Genomic DNA, 22,611 nt, shown 5'->3' with positions numbered 1-22,611 from the left:
TCACTGAAGACTACTAAGAACTACTATAGGTTCATAATTAATATTAATAATGCATAATATATAATAAGGTAATGGTAACTCATTAGTAATTAATCAAGTGTTACTACATCCTTCTAAAGGAACTACTAATAATATGGATCAGTATTCTAAAGTGAAAAACATGATAACTACCTAATATTGACTGAGGTCAGTGTAAGCTTTTAAGGATTTTGTAAGGTTTTGTATAGTAATGACTCAAGTGTTACTACATCTTTCTAAAGGAACTACTAATTATTTGGATCAGTATTCTAAAGTGAAGATCATAAACACACTAGTAATGACTAAAGTGTTACCAAATCCATTGGAAGGAATTACTATTCAAAATCTTACAAAAAACTCAAAAGCTTACAATGACTTCAGTCAATATTAGGTAGTTATCATGTTTTTCACTTTAGACACTGATCCAAATAATTAGTAGTTCCTTTAGAATGATGTAGTAATACTTGAGTCATTACTAGTGGGTTACCACTACCTTTTATTATAAATTATGCATTATTCATGTTAATTATGAACCTGTAGATAGTAGTTCTCTGGGAGGTATGAAAAAAATAGTAGTTATTAAGTAGCTAATAATGAACTACTACATTCATCTGAACGCTATTACTTACTAATTTGTTAATCAGAGTTTCTTGTTAGTTAATAGTAGTTACTAGAATGTTAATAATGCGTTACTCGTTTGTTCCTGTGTAATTATTCATTAATGAAGGAACAGTATTCTAAAGTGTTACCCAAAAGTGAAATTTATTAGCGATCCAAACTAAGAGTAAAATGTTTACTGTGGTTAAATGTTTACCAAGCTACACAAAACACTTTATTATAGACCACTTCTTTACTTTGAAATGCGCAGCACAACTTCAATGGGTGAGGAACAGCTTTAAACACACTTGTGCTGCCACCATGAAATAATCTTGCCATTACTTGTTGACATTATGGACTTTAAGATCATATAAAACTTCTGTTTAGAGTTGTCCAGTGACTCATGAAAACAATCTGTGAAGCAAAAGTTTTGAGCATCCTCCATGGAATAATACGCAAAGCATAATGATAATTTGGTCTCTGTGAAAATCTTGAAAAAATAAATCAATAATAATACTCTACTGAGAGAATAAGAAATACCATTAATACAAACCCTGGCTATTGGTGTGGCACGTGAGTGTCGAGCAAATCACCTTTTCAGTTTTGATTAGGATGCTGCTTTCGAGTTTACAGTAGATGACTTTGTGGATAGTGGACAGTGAGCACTTCACTAGGGTTTGAAACAGACCTTCTCTTATTCTTTCTCAATTAGTTGACCAGAGAATGTCCTTAAGGAACATCTATTGATGTGTCAGAGACACCGCAACCATGTCCTCTGTTCTGTTCAAATTGACCACTTCCTCACTAAGTGTGTGTATGCATAATTACAAGCTGGAAACCTTCACGATTGTCTGACTGCTGACAAGGAGTGTGTGCGTGTGTTGTGATAGCGGTCAGATAATGTCACAGTGTGACAGAAGTGAGAGTGTTAGAGACAGAGAGGAAATGAGAATAAGGCCTCAGTCTTCTGTTCTTTACTCCACAGCTCACAAGGGAACACTCTCTCTCACACACACACACACACACACACACACACACACAGACACACACACACACACACACACACACACACACACACACACACACACACAGAGCATGTGACTGGATGACCATGTGCTAGTCACACTGAACGTGTATTTTCTCTTCCAGTGAGGTTGCATAAATCACTGAAAACTAGGTGCTACTGTCACTTAAAAAATCTGAAAAAAATGTGTGTGCATGAGATAAAAAAAACTGTAAATAATATATTTATATATACTGTATATATATATACATTGTGAAAGTATTTAGACCCCTTCATAACATATTTTGGTAAAAGGCTTAATCTTTTTTCATATCAATCAACACTCTATACCCAATAATGACAAAGCAAAAAATAGATTTGTGATAACTTTGATTTATGATTTAACCATTCAGTCGAAGCAGACTTTCAGTTTCAATTCTGGGCATGTTCATGTCTGCTTTGATCAGCACCATGTTTGAAAACATTTGGTTGTGCTCCATAAAATTCTTTGGCAAAGATAGTGGAGTAGTTTGCCATTGCTTTCTCCACTCCTCCTTCCCCATTCATCCAGGCTTGGGACCGACATGTAGCCGTTGCCAAATACACAGCTGGGTTGGGATAACTTTGTAAATGTATAAAACAACAGAACAGAAGGATCACATTGCATAAGTATCCAGAACCTTAAATCAGTCCTTAGTTGAAAGACCTCCGGCAGCGATTACAGCCTCAAGTCTTTTGGGGTTTGATGTGACAGACTTTACACACCGGGATTTGTGGATTGTTTGCCATTCTTCTCTGCAGATGCTCTCAACCTCTGTCAGGTTGAATAGGGACTGTCAGTGGACAACCCTTTTCAGGTCTCTCCAGAGATATTAAGCACAAGTGGCGGCTGGATCACAGCATGATGAGCAGTGCCTGGTGTCCTTCAGATATGATGCTTGAGGTTCATCAGGCCAATATTGCTTCTCACAGTCTGAGAGTCCTTTAGGTGCTTTTTTGCTCTTTTCACGCTGAGGAGAGGCTTCCATGTGGCTACTCTGCCATAAATCTCAGATCCATGGAGTGTTGCAGTGATGGTCGTCCTTCTGTAAGTTTCTCCCCTCTCCACAAATGATCTGTGAAGCTCAACTAGAGTGGCCATTGGGATCTTGGTCATCTGTCTTGATCCCCTCCCCACGTTGCTAAGTTTGGCCTTAGTTGTTCCAAACTTCTTCCATTTAAGAATTATGAACGTATGTGCTCTTGTGAACCTTTAAAAGGGACCTATTATACAAAATTCACTTTTATATTGTTTTTGAACATAATTATGTGTCTGCAGTGTGTGTGCACAACCACCCTAAAAATCCAATCACCCTGTTTGTTATTTTCCCCATAAATCTGAAACAGTGTCTCAAAATGAGCCGTTCAGGAATGTACTTGCCCGCCCACGACTGGCGACGAACTCCACCCTATTAGCTTAGCTCCTCCCCTTAGTGAGCCATACGAGTCTGCCATGTTTATCTCATAGTCAGAGCATTTCACAGCAGCATTCAAGTAAAAAATTTATTCTTATTAAAGCTACTAAAGTTATTTAATCAAGAGCAGTGAGTGATTTTCCGGTTTTCTTTTGTTGTTTTATTCATATTAAAAGCATATATAGCAGTAGGTACTGTATATTACGCTGCTTTCACTTTAATACACAGATCTAATATACACATGCGATTTATGTTCCTTGCTGTTTACGTTCACAGACATAACCGACTGTGTTTATGTGAACTTTGTGAGTTTTTGACTTAACCTTGTGTGCATTTGACAGTTTAAGTGCAATAAGACGTGACAGAGAACTTAGTTTAATACTCACGGGACGCTCCGTCTGACATCCAGCTTTCTGTGTGAGTGCTTCAGATGTGTGCGCTCAGAAGTTTAAACTGATATAGTGCTGTCACTAACGACTAATTTTCTAACGACTAATCTTTCGACTAGTTTTTTGATTAGTCAATTAATCTAAACGACTAATTAAAAAAAAAAATCTAGTGTTTGTTATTTCGTTGTGTCCATTTTATTTTGAACTTAACTGAAGGGCCAAAATATAAAATGTCACCTGTGCCATAAACAATATAAATAACTTAAATGTTACCAAATAAAAAAATTAAAAATGTAAACAATATAAATAACTTAAATATTACCAAATAAAAAATTACGAAGTGGGATGTTTTCCACATTCCAAAAAAAAATATTGCACAAAGTTGCTATGTCAATAGAAAACAAAATACAATTTCCAATGTGTCTGTTTTCAAGAACCCAGTTTAAAGCTGCTCCATGTCATGAGTAACAGAAGGTTGTAGGCTTAACTAACAGTTGGTCCATTACAGACAAGATGGCAAAAAGAAAAAACATTACACTGTCCCAAGTGATATTTTCCATTATATTCCAACATGTTTGGAATTGGAAGGTGTTGACATCCATGAAATAAGTCTTGTCTGACCGTTTTAGAATAAACTCAACTGTGTCTTAAGTTTACAACTCTACCAACATGACAGTCACAGAATGAAGAAATAAAAGGGTTTTACTCTATCACAGTGACAGAATAAATGGGTTTATTTAGCAATGCACCTCCAACTGAAATTCAAAGTTCAATAACTGATAACTAAGTGCAAGCATGTCGAGTGCAAGAGTATAGTGCCCAACTGTGCCCAATTGATTCAAATCAAAATGTTGTAGTGCAAAAATGTCAACATAAAGTGTAGATGTGGCCGGTACACATAAAAAAAGTCTTCGCAAGAGATGCCAGGCAAGGAAACCTGGACTGATTGGACTTCCACCACTGCAAAAGATTTGTGTTTTTGGGTGAAGGCTTTTTCCCAATATATCTGAAAAATTATTCTCGCACTGAATGCATGTCATCAGTTTCATCATCCTCACTGTCCATCCGAGTCTGACCCCAGCAATGTCTCTGACCTTGACACAGGGGCTTTTTCACTTGTGTCAGCAGAACTGCTGGATGTGACGTGCAGCTGTACAACATCAGACTTCTGCTTTTCTTCAAGTGCAAGATGTTGAATCTTCCTCTGCATTCTCAAGATGTCATCTGCAGATAAGAATTCCAGCCGGCGGAATCTGGGATCGAGAGCAGAAGCAATTAGTCAAGTCAAGTCAAGTTTATTTATATAGCGCTTTTCACAACACAGATTGTATCAAAGCAGCTTCACATTATTAAATTAAAATAATACAACAAGGTTTGTTTCTAGTGAGATTTATTGATTGATAAAATTAAATTAAATATTCCCAAAATATCCCCAACTGAACAAGCCAAAGGCAACAGTGGCAAGGAACCGAAAAAACTCCATCAGGTGACCTAATGGTGTCCTAAAACTCCATCAGGTGACCTAATGGAGAAAAAAAAAAAAAAAACCTTGGGAGGACCCAGGCTCAGTCGGGGGCCAGTTCTCCTCTGGCGTTTATGAACTAGAGGCCGGATTGTAGTTTAAACTGTAAGATTAAGAATATTATATGAATGCCTGGCTGAAGAGATGCGTCTTTAATCTAGTTTTAAACTGGGAGAGCGAGTCTGAGCAACGAACAGTATCAGGAAGGCTATTCCAGAGTTTTGGAGCTAAATGTGAAAATGCTCTCCCTCCTTTGGTGGATCTGGATATCCTAGGTATGACCAAAAGCCTCGAATTTAGTGATCTTAAAGAGCGCGATTGATTATAGGGTGATAGAAGATCCGTTAAATAGACTGGAGCTAAGCCGTTTAGGGCTTTATAAGTCAGTAGCAATACCTTATAATTAATACGGAACTTTATAGGTAACCAATGTAGTGATGATAGAATTGGTGTTATATGGTCATATTTTCTTGATCTAGTAAGAACTCTAGCGGCGGCATTTTGGACTAACTGTAGCTTGTTTATTGAGGATGCAGGACAACCGGCTAATAAAGCATTACAGTAATCTAGTCTCGAGGTCATGAATGCATGAACTAACTTTTCTGCATCAGAAACAGATAGCATATTACGTAGCTTAGCAATGTTTCTAAGGTGGAAAAAGGCTGTTCTTGTAACATATGAAATATGATTTTCAAAAGACAGGTTGCAATCTAATATAACACCCAGGTCTTTTACTGTAGAGGATAAAGTAACAGGACATCCTACTATGTTAAAGTTGTAGTGTGAGAGGTTTTGTAGGCGTTTTTTTGAACCGATAAGTATTACCTCTGTCTTGTCTGGATTTAATAAAAGAAAATTACGCGTCATCCAATCTTTTATATCTTTAATACACTCTGTCAATTTGGATAATTTAGCGTTTTCATCCGGCCGTGATGAAATATAGATTTGAGTGTCATCAGCATAACAATGGAAACTAATTCCATGTTTCCTTATAATATTTCCAAGTGGCAGCATATATATTGAGAATAACAGAGGGCCTAACACAGATCATTGCGGCACTCCATAGTTTACTGGAGTTATGATCGATTTTTCACCATTTAAATACACAAAATGGTAGCGGTCAGATAAGTATGACCTGAACCAGCTTAATGCTTGTCCTTGAACACCAGTATAATTTTGTAGTCGATCTAAGAGTATTGTGTGATCTATAGTATCGAACGCAGCACTAAGATCAAGTAAAACTAGTATTGAGATACAGCCTTGGTCAGAAGCTAATAGTAAATCATTTGTGATTTTAACAAGCGCAGTTTCAGTGCTATGATGCGGTCTGAATCCAGACTGAAACTTTTCATAGTTGTCATTTTCTTTCAAGAAAGAGCCCAGTTGGGTGGATACAACTTTTTCTAGTATTTTAGACATAAAAGGAAGATTTGAAATGGGTCTATAATTTGCTAGGTTATTATGATCTAATTGTGGTTTCTTAATGTGTGGTTTTATAACTGCCAGTTTAAATGTTCTTGGAACATGACCTAAAGATAAAGACGAGTTAATTATATTGAGGAGAGGCTCTTCCACTACAGGTAACACTTCTTTCAGTAGTTTAGTGGGTATAGGATCTAACAAACATGTTGTTGTTTTAGATGAAGTGATAAGTTTATTTAACTCTTTTTGTTCTATAGTTGTAAAACACTGTAATTGTTCTTGCGGGGTGATAATTGAGGCTGAATTATAAGGCGCGATTGAGGATTGAACGTTTACAATTGTGGTTCTGATGTTTTCTATTTTCTCAGTGAAGAACTTCATGAAATCATTACTACTAAACTATAACGAAATATTTTGTTCAGGTGACATCTGTTTATTTGTTAGTCTAGCCACGGTGTTAAATAAAAACCTAGGATTGTTTTGGTTGTTTTCTATTAGTTTGCGGAGGTGCTCAGCCCTGGCTGCTTTTAGGGCCTTTTTATAACGTGACATACTGTCTTTCCACGCGATTCTAAAGACCTCTAAATTAGTTTGTTTCCATTTACGCTCTAAATTATGGGTTTCTCTCTTTAGAACATGCGTAGTATTGTTGTACCAGGGTGCTTTACTTTTCTCTCTGACCTTTTTTAATCTAATGGGTGCAACAATATCCAATTTTCCAGAGAGAATGGTGCTCATAGTGCTAGGTAATTCCTCTAGTTCATCTGTTTGTTTGGGTTCACTGAGCAGCTGAGACAGATCAAATAAGCTATTTGAAAAATTATCTATGGTGGATGGAAGTATTGTTCTGCCTAATCGATAACGCGGCGCAGCATGATATATTACAGGAGTACGTAATATGCAAGTTACCATGTAATGGTCAGTGACATCATCACTTTGTGGAACGATATCTATATCGGTTGGATCGGTTCCATGTGATATAATTAAATCAAGCGTATGATTAACCCCCTGAGGTCTGCTGTCGCGCCGACGCGACAGGCTCGTTTTTTTCTTTATCAGTGTAAAAAAGAATCAAAATACTAATATTAATTTTTATGTTATATGCTTGTGTTATACATCAATCGATCCTGTTAAGTGTGTATTTTTTTGTGTATACTCATAATAAAAACAAAGTGTTGTGCTTTTTGCCAAATAAAGAAAAATAAACACAAAGCGAGTTCTGCCTTCTCTCTGTCAGTGTAGTCCATTCTGAAACGCGTCCGAAAATGAACTGTAACTCAGCGAATATTCAGTCAAACAGGCATACAGACACACAGGCATGAAGCTTGAATTCTCTTCTTTTAAATGAAGTAATGTATATAAAAAACAAATATTCTCAGCTTGTGAAATCTGCATTAAAAGAGAGCGATTCCAGTCGAGCTAATTAGAGTTCATTCAGATGTAAAGTGACCCCGCCCCGGAGAGCGCGCGCTATTCAAACGCAAATGACATGAGGCAATCCTGCAAACTGTGAACGCCCACATCAGCTCGAGAAAACACATCAGATCATTGTACTTGTTTACACAGTCTCGCAGCGCTGTGAGGAATAATACTATAATGGAAAATTTACCTCAGAAGTACGAGGAGCAACAGATCCGAGGCTATGGAATAATGTAGTAAGTTTTTTTTTCATTCTCAAGTGCGTAGCGTTTCTGTGCATGAATGAATGAATGAACGGCAGAGATGCCGCTGTTTACCACAACTGGCAAAAGACGGTTTAAATTTGAATCGTTTCTGTCTGTGAATGTTTCGCTTTTAGCAAACTGTATTGCTATAGGCTACTGAGTAAAAATCGAGTGAAATATGTTGAAATAAAATGTATTTGTATAAGCAACGTATTAAACTGCAAATTAACATTTATATTTCTTATAATAAAAACGAAAGTTACTATGTTACAGACATATGAAAGACAACATTTCATTGATTAGTTTTGGATAGATTATACATTTTTACTGTAAAATATCTGCCACCTCAAATAAGCTTTTGTTTGCCAATTCTTGCTCATATGTTAAATATAGTATGTTTTGTCAAAAATAAAGTAATCAAATAATATGTTATAGTGTTTATTCCAATGTAGCCTAGGCTATATTCAAGTAATGGATCCTTAACTTTGAAATATGTATGATAAATGTATACTTTAGTTTTTACAAAGAAAGATTACACTTGAATTGTTGTTGTAATTTTAACCTTTTTAATAAGAAAAAATACAAGGTAGATGTAAACAAACTAATAAAAGGTAAATATAAGCCTTTTCTTTAAAATAATTTTTTATTGTGTTTTATTAGTGACAAATTTGGGGAGAGGATAAATATTCCAAAACTGAAAATACAGTATGAGAATTAACTGCACAATTACTAGACATGTTTTCCTTTTCATATTATAGGCCAATTTGCAAGCACAATTTGTGGAAAAATGAAAAAAAAATTAGATGCTTCCAACTGTTGCTCTTGCATTCTTTCTTGTGACACACCTGAATGAATGCCTCATTAAGTATGCGGGCCCCATTGTCTCCAGGTGCGAACCACTAAATATGCATGATCGTTGACGCCCACTCCGCATATTGCCTTTCCAGACAGAAAGTGTTTTGTAAAATTTAAATCAATGTATTGTGTAATGTGAATGATTAGGCAGGATAATTTTCACATCATTTAGAAGAAAAAACTCTAGGCAACGACATCCATTAGTCAAAAGTCTTATTGACACATATTTAGTATGTGTTTTGTGGCCTTATTTCAGAAACTTTAGTTTTTAGTTTTTTCAATAACCATGCATAAACATTATTCTCTCAAAAATACAAACATGTACATGCATGGTGCTCACATATTATGGTAGCCCTGTTTGTGCTAAATAGAGTGAATTTACACCTTTGCCATTAATATGTTTATAAGCAACTGAAAGAAGCAAAAATGTCAGGGCATGTCAGAACATCTCAAGGACCCCAAAAACACCTTAGACCCCAGAGGGTTAAAACGATGAGTTGGTCCGGTAACGTTTTGCTTGACCCCAAAGGAGTTTAATAAATCTGTAAACGCAGCCCCTAACGCATCATTTGGATTATCTACGTGTATGTTAAAATCTCCAACAATTAATGCTTTATCGACATTGACTAATAGGTCTGAGAGAAAATCTGCAAACTCTTTTAGGAAATCAGCGTAAGGCCCAGGCGGTCTATATACGGTAGCCAAGGCTAGAGATAATAGGGATGTTTTTCTAACATCTAAGAGCGTAACATTTAGTACAAGTACTTCAAACGAAATAAACGTATAACCCGTTTTCTGAGTCACATTAAGAATATCTCTATAGATTGTTGCAACACCGCCTCCACGACCAATCAGACGGGGCTCATGCTTATAGGAGTATCCTGATGGAGTAGACTCATTTAGACCGAAATAATCATTTGGTTTAAGCCAGGTTTCAGTAAGGCAAAGTACATCGAAGCTATTATCTGTGACTATTTCATTTACAATAACTGCCTTAGGTGTGAGTGATCTAATGTTTAGAAGACCTAGCTTTAGAAATTGTTTTTGTTTACTAATAGCAACATTTTCTGTTTTAATAACAATTAGATTTTTCCTAGATCCTGCAGTAGATTTATTATTTGATCTCACTAAACGAGGAATAGACACAGTTTCTGTGCAATGTTCTACACTAGTATTTATATCAGTTAAATTGGTGCAGCAGAGACTATGAATTGGACTTTTGGTTACTAGTCAAAAGGTATTTAACATTTTGGAGATGTTATCCGACAGAAGATCCGCTCCGAATCTGCTTGGGTGTAAGCCATCAGCACGGAAAAGCCTAGGACGCTCCCAAAACAAAGTCTTTCTTCAGAACCTCCGTCTGGCGCAGCCTGATGTCGTTCACTCCCGCGTGCAGGACCACAGTTCCGACGCGCTCGTCACCGTTCAGAATCTCGGGAACGCGAGCAGCGATTTCAGAAACACGAGCACCAGGAAAGCAGTGACTGTGCACCTTATGCCAGAACATTGCCACCATGTTCTGGAATCCTTCACCTTCAGCGATGGACAGTGGTCTCATATCTCTCACAATCATTTTCAGGACTCTGTCAGTGAGTACTGCTGCAAGTTGTGGCGAGCAGTCCTTCAGTCAGACTACTTAGCCTGCAACTAACAAAAAGAGGAGAAAAATACACAATTAGCCTACTGATGTAGAGAGCCCATTCCTAATATCCTGTCTGGGCTTTCACCTTAACCTTCGCATCAATATCAGCCTACTTTTGTTAGAAGCTCATTAAGTAAACTGTTCAAAAACATTATGTATTAACAATCTAAGCATAAGTATCTGCATTTCCTTTAGGCTATACCATATTAGTCAGAGTCCTAATCTAATCCTCTATTAACAAACATGTACACTCACCTAAAGGATTATTAGGAACACCATACTAATACTGTGTTTGACCCCCTTTCGCCTTCAGAACTGCCTTAATTCTATGCGGCATTGCTTCAACAAGGTGCTGAAAGCATTCTTTAGAAATGTTGGCCCATATTGATAGGATAGCATCTTGCAGTTGATGGAGATTTGCAAGATTTGCAACATTTTTCCAGTCTTCAACTGTCCAATTTTGGTGAGCTCGTGCAAATTGTAGCCTCTTTTTCCTATTTGTAGTGGAGATGAGTGGTACCCGGTGGGGTCTTCTGCTGTTGTAGCCCATCCGCCTCAAGGTTGTGCGTGTTGTGGCTTCACAAATGCTTTGCTGCATACCTCGGTTGTAACGAGTGGTTATTTCAGTCAAAGTTGCTCTTCTATCAGCTTGAATCATTCGGCCCATTCTCCTCTGACCTCTAGCATCAACAAGGCATTTTCGCCCACAGGACTGCCGCATACTGGATGTTTTTCCCTTTTCACACCATTCTTTGTAAACCCTAGAAATGGTTGTGCGTGAAAATCCCAGTAACTGAGCAGATTGTGAAATACTCAGACCGGCCCGTCTGGCACCAACAACCATGCCACGCTCAAAATTGCTTAAATCACCTTTCTTTCCCATTCTGACATTCAGTTTGGAGTTCAGGAGATTGTCTTGACCAGGACCACACCCCTAAATGCATTGAAGCAACTGCCATGTGATTGGTTGATTAGATAATTGCATTAATGAGAAATTGAACAGGTGTTCCTAATAATCCTTTAGGTGAGTGTATGTATTCATTACTTAAATTAGCTCTTTGTTCTGCCTTAAATTAATACATTATTAGCTAACTGTACATTTTTATATGTACATTTCTGAAATGCATAGCTGATAACATCACTGAATTTTAAAGTAGATACATGCATTTTCCGTAAAGCTGCTTTGAAACGATATGTATTGTGAAAAGCACTATACAAATAAATTTGAATTGAATTTGAATTGAATTTGAATTGAAAGAGTCTGGACTAGTCTACTACGCTTAGCTTAGCTCTGCCTATTAATGAATCGCGCTGAAAGCAGGCAGGCATTTACACTTGCGTGCATGGCGGGGTTTAAAACATAAACATTACTGCCAAAGTCTAAGTAGCCTGTTTAACATCCAAAGACAGTCATTGTACTTCTCAAGAGTTAATAAACAGTACAGACTAGCTCGCCGTTTTATTAATAATCATATACTTATGTTGTCTTTTCCTTTTCTGTGGGCGCATCTTCAGCAACTCCTATGCGTTTCTTTTTTAGGTGCTTGTGCATCGTGGTTGTGCTCCCGTGATAAGCAAGTGAAGTTTGACAGAGTGTACAGACCACTCTTCTTTTACCAGCTGGCTTGAAATACTCCCATACTTTGGAAGCTTTTGGTCTAGTGCTAATTCTCGGACTTGATTCGGAGGACTCACCTGCCTCCGCCATTTTTTATATCAAAGCAGTGAAGGCGGGGGGAGGGGAAAGAAAGAGGATAGCAGATTAACTAGCAGGGCACTGAGAAACGCAATAGCTGCTGATAATACTGAGGATCTTATATATGTATACAGTGATAGGCGTCATATTCCTATAGGTAGACGTGGATCAGCTGAGAGTCAGCTGATGTGAGTGTGACTAACGTGACCTGCCAGAACTGACGCTACGCTTAATTTCTGTCAGGACCACTATTGTCAAATACGATTAGCAATTACATACAGTTATGATTGGTGGTATGGTTCTCTTCTGGGCATCCCTGCACATCCATGCAGCCAAGCATGGATAAGAGCAGGGAGAGCAGCAATAACCCCCAAAACAAAACCATATGCCAATATCCCCCAAACCCAAACTGACAGCGCAATTCTGGATGTTTTTTTTTTTAAACCTGAAAAGCTTGAGCAACAGCATGTTACCAACAATACTGGAAAGCCTTAAGCAACAAGTATGTTGCCCTTACCTGGATGACCTAAACAAGTATGTTGTCAATACCTGCATAAGCCATAGCAACAAGCATGATGTCAATAGCCGAAATGCTTAGCAGTAAACATGCATATTGCAATGAATGACATGCCGCCTGAAATGAAGAAGTGAAAATTGAGATATCAAAATGAATCAGCTGCTTGCTTGTTATATATCCACAGTCCAGTTCCAGTTTCTTTGGCCTCGTTTACACTGTCAGTGAAATGTGAACCAATTCCGATTTTTTGCTCATATGTGACACAGATCGGAAGTGTTCTATGACCGTGTAAACAGGAAAAAAATGCATCCATTCGGATGTTTCGAAATCGGTTTCAGGCCTCGTTCATATGTGGAAATAAATCGGATATAAATCAGATCTGTGCCAATGCGACTGTCATGTGAACGGGCAGATCGGGTTTTCTGAGGCATTAGGCAACGTCTCCGCTGTTTAATGACGAGATCAACCCCGACGCGCGTCTGCAAAGGGACGGAATGGCCCGACTAAACGTGTCGTCGTAGGAGAGGAATGTGGACACACATTGACACAACATATCAAAGGTTGGCTTACTTATCCTAAAACTTCGGACCCACTGCTCCTCGTTAAAGCCCGCCACCATCTCATGAAAGTGCGTATTTATAGCACAAAGTTTATTTCTCGTGCCATTTACACCCAAAATAGTTTTCACATGCATATACACTTTATGGCGTGTAATACACACGCACTCCACACCCCTAATCCTACCCAAGGGGTTTACAGAGCGTATCATGCACGCAAAAACTATTTTTGGCGTATAAATGGCTCGAGAAATAAAATTAGTGGTATAGATACGCACTTTCATGAGATCGTGTTGCATGTTCCCACCAGTCCTGAGATCTCTCTCACACACAATAACTGAGGCATGCGTTTCCCTTTTCGTCCTCCTCCGTCTCATAATCATGGTGATGTTTGGCGAACATCGTATAGGCTATATCGCAGAGCTAGCATCAAGCATATTTCGAGTTCTTCCATCTGTGAAAGAACCCCCTTTAAGCATGCGTGACGTAATGCTGATGGAAACTTCCGGTTCACACAGAATTAGTAACACTTACTAATATTGACTAGTAATAATTAGTAACTCATTAATACAGCTGGATGGTTTAATGCAACAAGCGTGATGCTGATACTTGGATATATTTAGGTTTGAATAAATTCCAATCACTAGACAAGTTATTTGTCGATGTTATTTGTCAAGTTATTTGTACCTGTCAATGACGTCATAACCTTGTTATACTTGGTTGTAGTTTACTTCTGTAGAAACCAAGAAAATTTTTTTTTTTTACACACTCCCCCACCACGACTGAGGCTGATAGAATGGTTACATCCTGATGTGAGCGGCACTATAGATCCAATCTTATGGGAGAAGCATCACCCAAGCTGGAGCAAGCAAGGACACATTGCAACAAGCGTGTTGCTGTAGCCAATTTAACAACTGTATGGGATCTATTGGGGGAAGCTTAATCTAATACAACAAGCATGTCACAGAACTATTTCTAAAACTAGTGTAGTTTGGCAGGGGTAGCATACACCCTACAGCAATAGCTCCGACTAGCGGAAAGAAAACTGATACAACTAGCATGTTTGTATAACCATAGGACTAGTATTAAAACTAGTGTAGTCCGGTCGAGAAGCATACATCCTCTAGCTCTGAGTCAGATGCAATGTGCACTGCGCAGCTAAGCAATGAAATACAGTGTGCTTCCTCATTCATGAACATGATTTCTGCTCCCGTCCTACGGATTCCTTCGGCTGTGGAGGTGAAGATGACGACTCCCATGATTCCACACTCCTTCACAGGACCATCAAGCTATGATGTTGTTAGTGTTGAATATCAGACCTCTGCGGTGAATGTACTGTGTATTTTGTACAAGTATGTTACCGATATCTAGATAGCTTTAGCCACAAGCATGTGGTAACTTTAACACAGCATGTTGCAATAATCGGATAGAATAAAGAACAGGCATTTTTCCAATGCAACCAGATAAGCCTAAAACAACGCTTGATTACTACAGCATGCTGAGGACAGTATGCGCAAAATACTAGAAGCCGAAGTAACAAGCATATATTCGATAACATTGCACTAGCAACCACCATACAGTACTGATAGCAATGTTGCTGAAATGACAGCATATTGCTGATGCCTGATAAGCTTAGCACAGCATGTGACAATGGCACCAGGTATAGCCTAAAACACAGCCATGTTCCAAATAACAACTGGGCTAAATAACCTTAAAAGTAAAACAACCATGTTTTCAATAGCCACTAGACAACAGCCTTTAGAACAAGCAATGTTTCAATAATGTAGATTTATATATATGTATATATATATATATATATATATATATATATATATATATATATACACAGCTTAAATATAAGACCATGTTGAATTTCAGCTGATAAAAATGCAAGCCCTTAAAAAATTGCAAGCACGGTATACAATACACTACAGCTTTAAAAACGCCGTGTTTCCAAGAACTAGATAGACCAAGCGTGTCCGATAACGCTGAAGTGACTCAACTGAATAGTGACTGTTTACTATGTCTTTTTTAGAGCTGTGCCACAGCAGAATTATTCCGTTTGCATCATGAATTGTTAATTCATATCACTGCAAGCTGCTTGAATCTGTGCTGCATAGTGCTAAAGTACAGCGTGTGCAACGCGATCAGTTGCCAATGACAACAGATAGTAACGCACATAGTCAATATGATCGTATAAGCCTAGCAAGAGCATTTTAATGAAAACAACTAAGTTAGATAGTCACAGTCACAGACAGTAAAAGAAATGGACACAGCGACCCCATAGACTTCAACGGAGAAAAGTGAAGTCAATTAGAAGCACTCACTTCCTGATGGCGGAGCGACTGCGCAGACTCAAACTGAGCTTGATGACGTAGATGTGACGTGAGCAACCCGTCTGTCTTCCAGTAGCTGTGCCAAGAGAAATCTGAATCATTCCCTTCCGAAACATGCAGAGACGGAGAGTGTGAGTAGGAGCTGTCCATGAGCTAGGAGCAGGAGCAACTTTATGACTCTCTATGGGCTTCTCCCTTGACTTTATGCCTCCATGTCCCCCCGATCGCCCGTGAGCTTCTCCTCCTGTCCATACGGTAATCTCTCTACCGACAGAGAGTCACATGGTTATGATGCAATCGTTAGCCTATTTTTACAAAAACTGCTTCTACGGGGCCATAGTGGAAGATACAAGATAATGGAGCCTTTTATACATAGTTGTGTTTCTTTAGAAATAAAAAATGGACAAATGGAGTCTTTAAACGCCTCAGATGTAAAGTTATTTGCTGTCAAAGTGACGCCAAACTGAATGGGAGTCAATGGAATGCTAACAGCAGGTGATGGCTTGTTAGCCAATGGATGCCCCCATAAAAGGTACGTTTTCCGGGTGCTGGATTACCCCCTTGGATAAGCCCAAGCCAGACGGATAGCATTAGCGATGAGCATGTTGCCGATACCCTGATAGCTTTTAGCATTAAAAAGGAACTTAGCTTTGTGAAGACTTTCAGAGATGAATGGAGAGGTAATGCAGCGATGCGAGCAGCAATGCAGTCTGAGGTCACTTCCAAATCAGGCAGCTTATAATCAATGCGGCCAATCTCATGTTCAAGTTCACGAATTTGAATTAATCTGAGGTGAAATCCTTGTGGGGAACGGATTCCTCTCGCTAAATTCCCGATTGCACGATTCCTTGTGAGATGATGTGGTTTGACTGGCAAATTTCGCCATTTAATGAGCTCCTGAGAAACGCAATAGCTGCTGATAATACTGAAGGAGCTTATATATGTACACAGTGATGGGCGTCATATTCCTATAGGTAGACGTGGATCAGCTGAGAGTCAGCTTGATCACAGTTTTATTACATTTATGCTTAAAACAAAGAGGAACTAGCCTATTTTCCAATGTGGTTGAAAAAAAAAAGTAAGATATTCTGAATTTTATAGATATAGAGCTGGTAAGTCCCGCCCATCTGTAAAACCCCAAAGTGGACCTCTAGGTTGAAAAATCGTCAATGCAAGTGAATGTGAGAAAATAATTATTTTCTGGTCCCGTTTGAATTGTGCCATGAATGTGAACATATGTTGTCTGTGAATTTTTTATATAATTTTTCATGTTACGAGTTTGACAGTATATTGTATGATTCTTCGGCTAGCAGTTGTGGAAAAGACATAACGAGAAAGACTACATGTCGCCTATGTGACGTCACCCCATAACACATTTTCCTCCACTTGTCAAATCACGGCGCTAATGCTGCGATAATCTATGGAGACAGATCGAGATGCCTGTGTGTTTTGTACCCAAATGTCAACATTCAAACCAAATGGGCTGTTCTTTCTTCAGATTCCTGTCGAAAGCAGCGAAGAGTTGTAGTCCACAAAGTGCTCTCACACAAAGTCTAACCGTATCAAACTTCTACCCGCTAAATTGTAGCATTCTTTACACGAAAAATTATATTAAAAATTCACAGACAACATATGTTCACATTCATGGCAAAATTCAAAACTGGACCAGAAAATAATTATTTTCTCACATTCACTTGCATTGATGATTTTTCAACCTAGAGGTCCAGTGGGGTTAGCGGAAGGGGCGGGACTTACCAGCTCTATAGCAACCACATAAACAAGCAGCTGTGAACCAGTCAGAACACACTCTAGCATTGTGGTGGTACTCGCATCAAAAATATATATTTTTAAGTACTTATTGATTTGAATGATTTTTAACATGATTACATATTTCAAGCATCTTCATCTGTGGGATTAACCAAATGTCTTACCTGCTAGACAACACTTCACCATGAGCAATCAATTAAACAACGCTTTAAATAGTGGATCACAACAAAACTATAATGTTTTTTAACTTATAAATGTAGTCAGATAAGTATATAAATAGTTGGTGGTTAAATGTAAAACAGAGCATGCAGACAAGCTGCAAGCTGGTGCATGTGGCACTGTAGCCAATGGTGTGAGCTGCTGGATGGAAGCATGTAGTTCAGCAGCCAATCAGAGTAGCCCTTGGCTGGGATGAGAAGGGGAAGTGGCCAATGGGGCACAGGCAGTGTCGGTACATTCCCCAGCTCTTAAGAGGTTAATGAGCAAAGCTGTTCGGCTTCCTGCCAGCACGTCCAGCAGCTCAGAGACGTTCCCACAATGAGTGAAAGCTGTATCACGACAGGACTGAGTCTAATTATACACCCACAGAGAGAGGGAGAAATAGGAGGGGGTCACAAAGGGCGAGCTGAAGTGTGTGAGTCTGTGCGTGTGTGCGTGAAGCCGAAAGAAAGCAGAGCGAGCTTTAGAGAGAGAGAGAGAGAGAGAGAGCTCACAGCGGGCGAGACAGAAATATTCAGAAGATACAGCAAAAGAGTGACTAGGTGAGGACAAGATAAGGAAAAAGACATAGTTTACAGCATCATGCTGGATATTCCCTTCTGCTGTGCTACTGCTCCTTTCCCATGATCACTCAGTGTATTTCTCACCATAAAAAGACACCCAAAGAGGTAGGACACTTTTGCATGTGTGTGCTCGTGTTGACAAGTGTGATAGAATAAGCGTTATTGAGTGCCTTCGAGACATACGGGAGTGTGTGAGGTATGTTGTGTGGGTGTTGTGTGGATATTCAAGCAATGACAAGACAATGTGTGACTCGAAGTGTGTTCTTCAAAGTCACCAGCTTTACGTGAAACGTGCGAAGACAGGGTTTGTAACTTACCACATTTAGAGGATAGCGTTGAAACTGTTGGAAAGAGGCAGATAAAGGAAGCTGATAGGGCCTCAGCTGCTGTCAAACAAGGCATGACTGATCGTCTTTTGTGTTTTACACTTCTGAACTGTCAAAGTGAAACATGCAGTTGTTATATTATGAAGCGATATCTACCCATTTCTGACCTTTTAAAGGACTATCTCTGTTTTAACTTCATGTAGTAGGGCTGATTCAGACATATTTTTTATTTAAAATCCAGAACCAACCTTTGTCAGGTATTAAAAAAAGAAACTGACAATTTTTTTTTTTTTTTTTTTTTTTTTACAGTAACAGTTGTTTGTAGTCATGTTTTATTTTTTTTATTACACTTGTAAGACTTTTATTGGAGATTATTTAATTGCACGGTATAACATGAATAAACATTTTTCATAGTGAAAGCCATGTGTATAGTATATATCATCAGATCTTCAAATCAGATTTGTTTAATAAAGTATCCTATATATTTATATTGAGATTTTATATTTTTGAAATATAGGAATATGAAATGCAAACCCATATTCATGATAATATATTTATGGTTAAAGATCTTCACTGTCATGTCAGTGATTCTCAGATGGCTGCTGCCTCTTTAAGATGTCTATTTTTACAGTAGCATTCACACACGTGTGTGTGTGTGTGTGTGTGTGACTGTGAGGTGGAGGCAGAGAGCAGGAGTGAGTCTGTGGGTGTGTGAATAGAGTAATTTTGCTGGTTTGTGCTTCTCCATGACAGACTTAGGCTGAGAAATGTCGGCTGGTTAGTTAATCGCTCATTCTGCTCTTTAGTTCAGTCTCTTGACTAATGTCTCACTCACACAATGTTCTTTTAATAAGTGTTTTGTCTTGTTTTCCTGTAAAAATATATAAAAACATCCTTAAAATTAGACTGTATAAAATTTGTTGATAGAGAATCTTGAATTGAATTAAATTAAAATTAAATTAAAAATAAGTTTAATTTAGTTTTGATAACTCAGTAGACTTTAAGCGCAAATTTAATTCAGTTAGTAAGCTGATGAATGCAGGAATCGTATGCAATTAATCCCATATTTTTATTTTATACTGTACGTAGCTCGTTTTGAGAGAATAGTCTTATTTCATCAGATGAACAAATGTTCTTATACAAACAAGTGTGATTGTTTTAGAATAGTGACTCATTTATGACTGATGTGAATCATCCATATTGTTTTATTTATTTTTATTCCATTCGTTTCACACATTCATTTACTCATCCGTTCACCCGTGCATTTATTCATTCATTACTCACACATGCATTACAAGTCTACCAAATATTCACAGATTATATTAAACATGTTTTATGTTTTATGAACAAAATGTGATGAGATTTCTCGTCGAGTGAAAAGCTGTCTCGCGATATAGCCATGACGAAGCGTGAAGGTGAAATTAGCAAATGCCACCGCTGCATTCACATTACATTGGGCACCGCCTCCACTGTCATTTTGCTGTTTATAAAAATAAAAACCATTGTAAACTATTGTACACGTCTGCTCTGCTCATCCAGCACGAGTTGCAGTCGCACACAGAATCACAGTTCACTGATTCGTTGCACAACAGCACCTGATAAACGTCTTAGCTTATTTCACACAGAACGTGTTTTTCCCATTCAGTTCGCCACTTTTCTATTGTTTTTCTATGTAAACGCACCGCCGCACCGGCGCTAGACGGTTGCGCTCAAGTTAAAATCAGTTCAACTTTTAAAAGACGCATCTCGACACCATGCGTTTTCCCCATTCCACTGCCGGCGTCTCGCGTTAAATTACAAAGCAAAAACACGGCCCCTTATCTTGTAAAGCGCTCTCAGCACCGCCACTATGCAGTACACCCAATCACCAATTTGAAAGTGAAAGTAAAACCATACCTGTGAACACTGGGATCGGTGGAAATAAGGGAAATTTTCAGGGCCGCCCCAACGTTTTCCCCCCCAAATTACTTCAGCGGAAATCTGCCCTGCAGCCGATTCTAAAGACTGTATTGGTCATGCTAATCACAGTACTGATTGCCTACACCAAACACTGATCCCTAAACCTACCTGTCATTGTAACCTTAACCTTAACCATTGAAATTAGCTGCAGGGCGGGATTTCCACTTAACTGGTTTGCGCCCAGTGGGATTATTTTTTTATTTTTTTATAGAAAGATTACAAATACGGGAGAAATACGGGAAAATATTTAAACGGGATGATAGCGGGATAGCAAGGTAAAATACGGGAGAATCCCGGGAAAAACGGGAGGGTTGACAGGTGTGAGTAAAACACAAGCTCCCTGATGCGTGCAAATTAGGCTGCATATAATAGTCTCCCAATATCAAACCTGTCTCTGGACTGTGTAGTTGTTGCTCTGGTCTCTGTTTGCGCTTACTGAGAGAGTACTTTAATTGTGGTTGCACTTATTGTTTGCACAGTAATAGAGTATAAATATTACTGAACAGGGACGTCGACTGTAGACGAGACCCAGAGAAATTAACGTCGACTGTAGACGAGACCCAGGTAGACTTAGGTCAGGTGTGAAACAGAGATAAATCTACCACAGGTCTGAAGAGACTCATGTGAAATCATACTTGAGAGAAGCCAGTCAGTCGAGTTTGTGGCCAAACCTTTTACAGTGCTTGTATATTGTTGTCTTTCAATGCATTTGATAATTCATACTTATAAAGTAGAACTGAAATGACATTCATTAGAAGATGATCAGTTAAAGCATTTCAAAATGCACCTGCAGACTATTTTTCCAGTCATGAATTTTGTCATTGAAGATTTCTATAAACTATTTTGCAAAAATCTTGTCGTCTCGTTCTCGTGAACACAATCTCGTGTCTTGTCTTGTGAGATAAGTGTCTTGCCACACCCCTAAAAACAACAACTAAAAGTTGTATATGAATGAAACTGTAAATAAAGTACCATATGTTGAACTACCATGTCATCAGGAGATAATTCAAAATCACAGTAGACAAGGAAAACATTTAATCTAAAAACCAAATGAATGAATTCAGTTCATTCCAATCCAGTGTGTGCATGCAGGCAAAGGCACAAGTCTGTCTGTCTGTAATAATTTGTTCCACATGTAGCAATGCACATTATGTGTTCATCATGTTAAGAGTGTGACAGCAGTAAGGCCACAATGGCATCATGTTCCACTCTAATGTACTCATTTTGGCTAATCAAGACAGGGTGTTGTGTGTGTGTGTGTGTGTGTGTGTGTGTGTGTGTGTGTGTGTGTGTGTGTGTGTGTGTGTGTGTGTGTGTGTGTGTGTGTGTTTAAGGCACGTGCTAGCCTCAATGATGAAGATCTACAGAGATCAGGATTTCTGTAAGAGCATCACTGATCTTACACAGCACTGCCCAGTAATCCTGTTTGACCTGAACTTCCAGAGGTTTACATACTAAAACTCTATTCAATAATCTCACCTATATTTTACAATTTCAGTAAAAAAAAAAAGAGGAAAATCCTCCACGTCACAATTGAAGTAACAATTATTAGAGCTTCTAAAATTTATTTTCCAATAAAATGTCAAATTACTAATGTTACTCATTAGTTAACTGTTCAACTGTTAAATGTTACTCTTTTGTCGTAAATCGATGCGTACGGCCATCTGTCAGAGCTAGTTATTTTAGTTTATAAAGTTTTAAATATGGATATTTTTCTTGGACAAACACACCGCTTCACTTCAGAAGGCCTTTATTAACCCCTGCAGAGCCGTGAGGATATCTTTTATGATGGATGGATGCACTTTCGTGGGCTTCAAAATCTCATCCTCCATTCACTCCCATTATAAAGCTTGGAAGAGCCAGGACATATATAATTTTCATTTTTGGGTGAACTATCCCTTAAGTTTTTCATATGCTGTCTTTCTCGTCTTTAACCAGTCAGATGCTTGTTACACATCTTTGGACATTCATAGGTGTTTTACTATCATCATCTAATCAGATGCTGTATTACTCGTCTTCAGCCAGTACGATGCTGTCTTACTGGTGTTCAGCCAATCAGATGCTTGTTGCTTATCTTCACCTGCTCACCTACTATCTCACCAGAT

The 22,611-nt window shown here is 38.4% G+C and overlaps 1 protein-coding gene across 2 annotated transcripts in view; it reads left to right on the top strand.

Annotated features, from left to right (window-relative positions):
- The first annotated feature begins 18,010 nt into the window (after nucleotides 1-18,010).
- LOC307145521 (uncharacterized protein) overlaps nucleotides 18,011-22,611 on the top strand; it is a 58,540-nt gene continuing 53,939 nt past the window's right edge. Inside the window, exon 1 of one of the 2 annotated variants that reach the window (XM_079848768.1) lies at nucleotides 18,011-18,200. The gene's annotated coding sequence lies outside the window, so the exon portion shown is untranslated. Of the gene's footprint in view, nucleotides 18,327-22,611 lie in introns of both variants that reach the window. The other variant, XM_079848765.1, reaches the window with a different exon arrangement.

This window comes from Squalius cephalus, assembly GCF_949319135.1.
Source record: "Squalius cephalus genome assembly, chromosome: 18".
Taxonomy (NCBI): Eukaryota; Metazoa; Chordata; class Actinopteri; order Cypriniformes; family Leuciscidae; genus Squalius; species Squalius cephalus.
This window is presented reverse-complemented; position numbering and strand designations above follow the sequence as displayed.